At 44.2% G+C, this 7,773-nt stretch overlaps 1 pseudogene; it reads right to left on the bottom strand.

The window, feature by feature from the left end:
* Positions 1 to 994: 994 nt before the first annotated feature.
* On the bottom strand, positions 995 to 6,328 carry LOC125554764 (annotated as a pseudogene).
* Between the last annotated feature and the right edge of the window lie 1,445 nt (positions 6,329 to 7,773).

Raw genomic sequence — 7,773 nt, 5'->3', positions numbered from 1 at the left:
TTCCTCTCATGTTCGAGAGGATCGCCGAGGGGTCGGGAGGTTGCCTAGTGTCAAAGGATTCAACAAAACCATGTCTTCATCATTAGGCGAAAGTAACATGTGCATGATGGTACGAAGCTCTTCAAAGTTGTTCTGGAACGGAGTCCCAGATAGGATAATTCGCTTTTTGGTACAAAGTTCAGCAAGAGCCTTCCGAATATCGCTATTTGGAAGGCCTTTGCTGAATTCGTACCAAAAGGATTATTCTATCCGGGACTCCATTCCAGAACAACTTTGCAGAACTTCGTACCAACATGCCCTGGTTACTTCCGGCTAATGATGAAGGCATGGATTTCTTCAATACTTTGACACTAGGAAACCTCTCTCGACCCCTCGGCGATCCTCGACCCCTCGAACCCTCGACGACCCTGGAACCCTCGACCCCTAGACGACCCTGCTGGAACCCTCGACCCTCGAACCTATAGAACCCTCGAACCCTCGACCCTGAAACCCTCGACCCTTGACCCTAACGACCCTCGACCCTCTACCCTAGTTCCCGACCCTCGACCCCTCGAAGAGGAGAAGTATATATTCTATTTTCTCTTCTTCTCCACTATTCCTTTCTTCCTTCTCCTCTTCTTTTTCTTCTTTTTTCTTCTTCTTATTTATTTCTCCTCTTCTTTTCCTCTCCTCTTCTTCTTTCTTTCCTCTTCTTATTTTCTTTTTTCCTATCCTTCTTTTTCTAAAATTGTAATTTTTGCATATATAAAACTTTTCTAAAATTGTAACTTTCTATATAAAACTTTCCTATCGGGAGGGGGAGAAGATCGAAGAAAAAAAAGAAGAAAAAAAAGAGGAGAAGAAGAAAGGAATAGAGGAGAAGAAGAAAAAATAGAAAAAAAATTCTATTTTTTCTTCTTCTCCTCTATTCCTTTCTTCTTCTCCTCTTCCTTTTCTTCCTCTCCTCGTCTTCTCCTTCTTCTTCTCCTTCTTTCTCTACTTATTTTCCTATTCCTTATTTTACCTTTTCCTCCCCACTAACATAAAATGCACTAACCTAAAATGCAACAAACATAAAATGCCGGTGCGGAACAACTAACCTAAAATCAGTGATAAAATGCACTAACCTAAAATCGATATCTACTAACAACTTAAAAAAATTAATACATATATGAAAAAATGCATATATGAAAAAAAACATCATCATATCATCAACAGAAAAAATAGTATTTTTTCTAAAAATCTATCTTTTGCATATATACATCAACATATATATACACTAACCTAAAATGCACAAAAATGCTATCGAAGAGGGGGTATATCGACCCCCCTCATGTATCCACATACATACATCTATACATACATACATTTCTCATATATAAATACATGCATTTCTCATATATAAGTTTTTCTTCTTCTTCCTTTCTTCCTTCTTCCTAGCTAGATATATAAATTTTTGCATCTATAAAATACATATATACTTGCATATATGTATAAATTTTTGCATATATAAACAGAGCCTCGACGGCGGTGGCTCACAGCGGGGGCGGCCGGCGAGGGCGACAGCGGCGGCGGCGGCGATGGCGTCGGCGACGACCACGGCGTTGGCGGGAGCGGGCGGCGGGCGGCGTCGGGGCAGCGCCTGGCGGCGATGGGGCAGGGGCGACGAGGACGGCGGGCTCGGGCGACGGCGGGGGCGGCGACGACGTTGGGGCGGCGCGGGCGATGATGGGGCGGCACGGGGCGCGGGCGACGACGGGGGCTGCGACGACGTGCGCGGGCGACGAGGACGAGGAGCAGGGCGTCGGGGCAGAGGGCGGCGTCGGCGGCGGGGAGAATGAGGAACTGAATGAAATTTTTGACAAGTGCTGTATATATAGCAAGAGCATTGGTCCCGGTTCGTGGCATAAACCGGGACTAATGCCCCCCTTTCGTCCCGGTTGGTGCGACGAACCGGGACCAATGGCCTTGTGCTGCATCGCTAGCTGAAGTTTAGTCCCACATCGCTAGCTGAAGGGCGCCGGCACTTGTTTATAAGGGCTGCTGTGCCTCCCCATTCGAGCTCCTCTCTAATGCAGGCTTTCGGGCCTAAACTTGTTACTGCCTGTGGTCCTATTGGGTCTCTGCGGGCCTGAATCCTGGCCCATGTAGGGTTTCTAGTCGTATTCAGGCCGTGGAGGCCCAGTAGGTGGCATTTTTTTTTTTTTCTTTTTTATTTCTACATTTTTTTTTTATTTTTTATTTCTACTTAAAACTAAATACTTACAGTTTTTTAGTGATTTCTTTTTGCTTTTAGGTCACAAAAATTATAAACTTTCTGTTAGTGCCATTAGTTTTAAATTTTGAATAGTTTAAATTTGAATTTTTAAAAATTTGTGTGAATCACTAGTTTATGAATAACTTTACTATAAAAATAGATTTTTTTTCTATTTATTTTTTATTTATACTTACAACTAAATACTTATAGTTTTTTAGTGATTTCTTTTTGATTTTAGGTCACAAAAATTATAAACTTTCTGTTATGCCATTAGTTTTAAAATTTTGAATAGTTTAAATTTGAATTTTTATAAAATTTGTGTGAATCACTAGTTTATGAATAACTTTACTATAAAAATAGAATTTTTTCTTCTTTGCTATTTATTTTTTATACTTACAATTAAATACTTATAGTTTGATTTTAGGTCACAAATTATATTCTTTTTGCTATTGAAGAATATTATAGTTTTATTTTAGTTGATCATAACATAATATTTTAATTGATTGTTTTTATTTTCATAAAAGTTTTGTAGTTCATTCTGTTTGCTATTAATTCATTATTTGAGCTAAATGACTCTGAAATTGGAAAGCATTTCAAAATGAACTCTGAAAAGGTTGAAAGTTGGCATGGTATCATAATTTCACCCACATAGCATGTGCATGTATAAAACGGACAATGGTAGCATGTTCGTCTGTTACAAATTTGGCATGGTATCATCATAATAGTTGCGGGAGAAAGTCTTCACTTTTTCTTCGCTTGTGTCATTTGCTTATTGCGCCGTAACCATGGATAATCTTCATTGTTTATCAGGATGCTTGGGTCAGCCTTGACATTGAAGGGAGGAATTTCATGAAACTTTTCATAATCTTCAGACATGTCTGTCTTGCCGTCCACTCCCAGGATGTCCCTTTTTCCTGAAAGAACTATGTGGCGCTTTGGCTCATCGTATGATGTATTCGCTTCCTTATCTTTTCTTTTTCTCGGTTTGGTAGACATGTCCTTCACATAGATAACCTGTGCCACATCATTGGCTAGGACGAACGGTTCGTCAGTGTACCCAAGATTTTTCAGATCCACTGTTGTCATTCCGTACTGTGGGTCTACCTGTACCCCGCCGCCTGACAGATTGACCCATTTGCACTTAAACAAAGGGACCTTAAAATCAGGTCCGTAGTCAAGTTCCCATATGTCCACTATGTAACCATAATATGTGTCCTTTCCGCTCTCGGTTGCTGCATCAAAGCGGACACCGCTGTTTTGGTTGGTGCTCTTTTGATCTTGGGCGATCGTGTAAAATGTATTCCCATTTATCTCGTATCCTTTGTAAGTCAATACAGTCAAAGATGGTCCCCTGGACAACAAGTACAACTCATCACAAACAGTGTTGTCACCTCTGAGACGTGTTTCCAACCAACTGCTGAAAGTCCTGATGTGTTCACATGTAATCCAGTCGTCGCACTGCTCCGGGTGTTTGGAGCGCAGACTGTTCTTGTGTTCATCGACATACGGGGTCACCAAGGTAGAGTTCTGTAGAACTGTGTAGTGTGCTTGAGACCAAGAATATCCGTCCCTGCATATTATTGAGTCTCTTCCAAGAGTGCCTTTTCCAGTCAGTCTCCCCTCATACCGCGATTTAGGGAGACCTATCTTGTTAAGGCCAGGAATGAAGTCAACACAAAACCCGATAACATCCTCTGTTTGATGGCCCATGGAGATGCTTCCTTCTGGCCTAGCGCGGTTACGGACATATTTCTTTAGGACTCCCATGAACCTCTCAAAGGGGAACATATTGTGTAGAAATACGGGCCCCAGGATGACAATCTCGTCGACTAGATGAACTAGGACGTGCGTCATGATATTGAAGAAGGATGGTGGGAACACCAGCTCGAAACTGACAAGACATTGCGCCACATCACTCCTTAGCCTTGGTACGATTTCTGGATCGATCACCTTCTGAGAGATTGCATTGAGGAATGCACATAGCTTCACAATGGCTAATCGGACGTTTTCCGGTAGAAGCCCCCTCAATGCAACCGGAAGCAGTTGCGTCATAATCACGTGGCAGTCATGAGACTTTAGGTTCTGAAACTTTTTCTCTGGCATATTTATTATTCCCTTTATATTCGACGAGAAGCCAGTCGTGACCTTCATACTGAGCAGGCATTCAAAGAAGATTTCTTTCTCTTCTTTCGTAAGAGCGTAGCTGGCAGGACCTTTATACTGCTTCGGAGGCATGCCGTCTTTTTCGTGCAAACGTTGCAGGTCCTCCGTGCCTCAGGTGTATCTTTTGTCTTCCCATACACGCCCAAGAAGCCTAGCAGGTTCACGCAAAGGTTCTTCGTCACGTGCATCACGTCGATTGAGGAGCGGACCTCTAGGTCTTTCCAGTAGGGTAGGTCCCAAAATATAGATTTCTTCTTCCACATGGGTGCGTGTCCCTCAGCGTCATTCGGAACAGCTAGTCCACCGGACCCTTTCCAAAGATTACGTAGTGTAAATCATTGACCATAGCAAGCACGTGATCACCGGTGCGCATGGCGGGCTTCTTCCGGTGATCTGCCTCGCCTTTGAAATGCTTGCCTTTCTTTCGACATTGATGGTTGGTCGGAAGAAATCGACGATGGCCCAGGTACACATTCTTCCTGCATTTGTCCAGGTATATACTTTCAGTGTCATCTAAACAGTGCGTGCATGCGTGGTATCCTTTGTTTGTCTGTCCTGAAAGGTTACTGAGAGCGGGCCAATCGTTGATGGTCACGAACAGCAACGCCTTAAGGTTAAATTCCTCCTGTCTGTGCTCATCCCACGTACGTACACCGTTTCCATTCCACAGCTGTAAAAGTTCTTCAACTAATGGCCTTAGGTACACATCAATTTCGTTGCCGGGTTGCTTAGGGCCTTGGATGAGAACTGGCATCATAATGAACTTCCGCTTCATGCACATCCAAGGAGGAAGGTTATACATACATAGAGTCACGGGCCAGGTGCTGTGATTGCTGCTCTGCTCCCCGAAAGGATTAATGCCATCCGCGCTTAAAGCAAACCATACATTCCTTGGGTCCTTTGCAAACTCATCCCAGTACTTTCTCTCGATTTTTCTCCACTGCGACCCGTCAGCGGGTGCTCTCAACTTCCCATCTTTCTTTCGGTTCTCACTGTGCCATCGCATCAACTTGGCATGCTCTTCGTTTCTGAACAGACGTTTCAACCGTGGTATTATAGGAGCATACCACATCACCTTCGCAGGAACCCTCTTCCTAGGGGCTCGCCGTCAACATCACCAGGGTCATCTCGTCTGATCTTATACCACAATGCACCGCATACCGGGCATGCGTTCAGATCCTTGTATGCACCGCGGTAGAGGATGCAGTCATTAGGGCATGCATGTATCTTCTCCACCTCCAATCCTAGAGGGCATACGACCTTCTTTGCTGCGTATGTACTGTCGGGCAATTCGTTATCCTTTGGAAGCTTCTTCTTCAATATTTTCAGTAGCTTCTCAAATCCTTTGTCAGCCACAGCATTCTCTGCCTTCCACTGCAGCAATTCCAGTACGGTACCGAGCTTTGTGTTGCCATCTTCGCAATTGGGGTATAACCCTTTTTTGTGATCCTCTAACATGCGATCGAACTTCAGCTTCTCCTTTTGACTAATGCATTGCGTCCTTGCATCGACAATGACCCGGCGGAGATCATCATCATCGGGCACATCGTCTGGTTCCTCTTGATCTTCAGCAGCTTCACCCGTGGCAGCATCATTGGGCACATCGTCTGGTTCCTCTTGATCTTCACCAGCTCCCCCCGTTGCAGCATCACCGTATTCAGGGGGCACATAGTTGTCATCGTACTCTTCTTCTTCGCCGTCTTCCATCATAACCCCTATTTCTCCGTGCCTCGTCCAAACATTATAGTGTGGCATGAAACCCTTGTAAAGCAGGTGGGAGTGAAGGATTTTCCGGTTAGAGTAAGACCTCGTATTCCCACATTCAGTGCATGGACAACACATAAAACCATTCTGCTTGTTTGCCTCAGCCGCATCGAGAAACTCATGCACGCCCTTAATGTACTCGCGGGTGTGTCTGTCACCGTACATCCATTGCCGGTTCATCTGCGTGCATTATATATAATTAAGTGTCCAAATTAATAGAAGTTCATCATCACATTAAAACCAAAGTGCATACATAGTTCTCATCTAACAACATATAGCTCTCCAGAGCATCTAATTAATTAAACCATACATTGAAACTATGTAAAACATTTCAATGCGAAAACAAATGCGATCATAATCGCAACCAAGGTAACAATTGATCCAACGGCATAATGATACCAAGCCTCGGTATGAATGGCATATTTTCAATCTTTCTAATCTTCAAACGCATTGCATCCATCTTGATCTTGTGATCATCGACGACATCCGCAACATGCAACTCCAATATCATCTTCTCCTCTCAATTTTTTTATTTTTTCCTTCAACAAATTGTTTTCTTCTTCAACTAAATTTAACCTCTCGACAATAGGGTCGGTTGGCATTTCCGATTCACATACATCCTAGATAAATAAAATCTATGTCACGTTGGTCGGCATAATTTTCATAAACAATAAATGAACCAATAGTTATAAAGATAATATACATACCAAATCCGAATCATAGACAGGACGAGGGCCGACGGGGGCGGATACCAAAACCATCGCACTATATAAGATGCAATAATAAATGTAAGAAAATGATACAAGTATCTATCTAAACATACAAGTAAGAATATTTTCCTTTCAGAAAGAAGATAAGAACAAGAGGCTCACCACGGTGGTGTCGGTGATGAGATCGGCGCGGGTGATCGACGGCGGTGAAGACGGGGACGGGGCGTGACGGACCGCTAAATCTAGACAAATCTCGAGGAAAATGGAGCTTGGAGGTCGAGCTTCGAGAGGAGAAAGCTTAAGTAGTGTGGCTCGGGCATTCCATCGAACACCTCATGTGTGCATAGGAGGTGAGCTAGAGCACCACCAAGCCCTCTCCCCCTCGGCCAGAAAAAAACAGAGCAGTGTGCTCTGCTCTTACGCGAGGGGGTATATATAGGCACCTCATTGGTCCCGGTTGGTGGCATGAACCGGACTAAAGGGGAGCCTTTGGTCCCGGTTCAAGCCACCAACCGGGACCAATGGTGGTGGGCCAGGAGCGAGGCCCATTGGTCCCGGTTCGTCCCACCAACCGGACCAATGGCCCACGTGGCCCGGCCGGCCCCCTGGGCTCACGAACCGGGACCAATGCCCACATTGGTCCCGGTTCTAGACTGAACCGGGACTAATGGGCTGACCCGGCCTGGACCATAAGCCCTGTTTTCTACTAGTGAAAGTCTATCCTTATCAAATATGACATCGTTAACTCCAAGGATTTGATTTCCTTTAATAAGCTTGTCAAGGTTTCTCATGCCAACGTGACCAGTCGTCTATGCCACAACCAACCTTTTGAGGATTTAGCAATAAAGCAAGTTTTAGGTTGTGCCTTTTTAGAGAAATCGACAATGTAAAGATCACCTC

This window comes from Triticum urartu, chromosome 4 (assembly GCF_003073215.2).
Source record: "Triticum urartu cultivar G1812 chromosome 4, Tu2.1, whole genome shotgun sequence".
Lineage (NCBI taxonomy): Eukaryota > Viridiplantae > Streptophyta > Magnoliopsida > Poales > Poaceae > Triticum > Triticum urartu.
The sequence above is the reverse complement of the archived record's forward strand: the minus strand, read 5'-3'. Positions and strand labels throughout refer to the sequence as shown.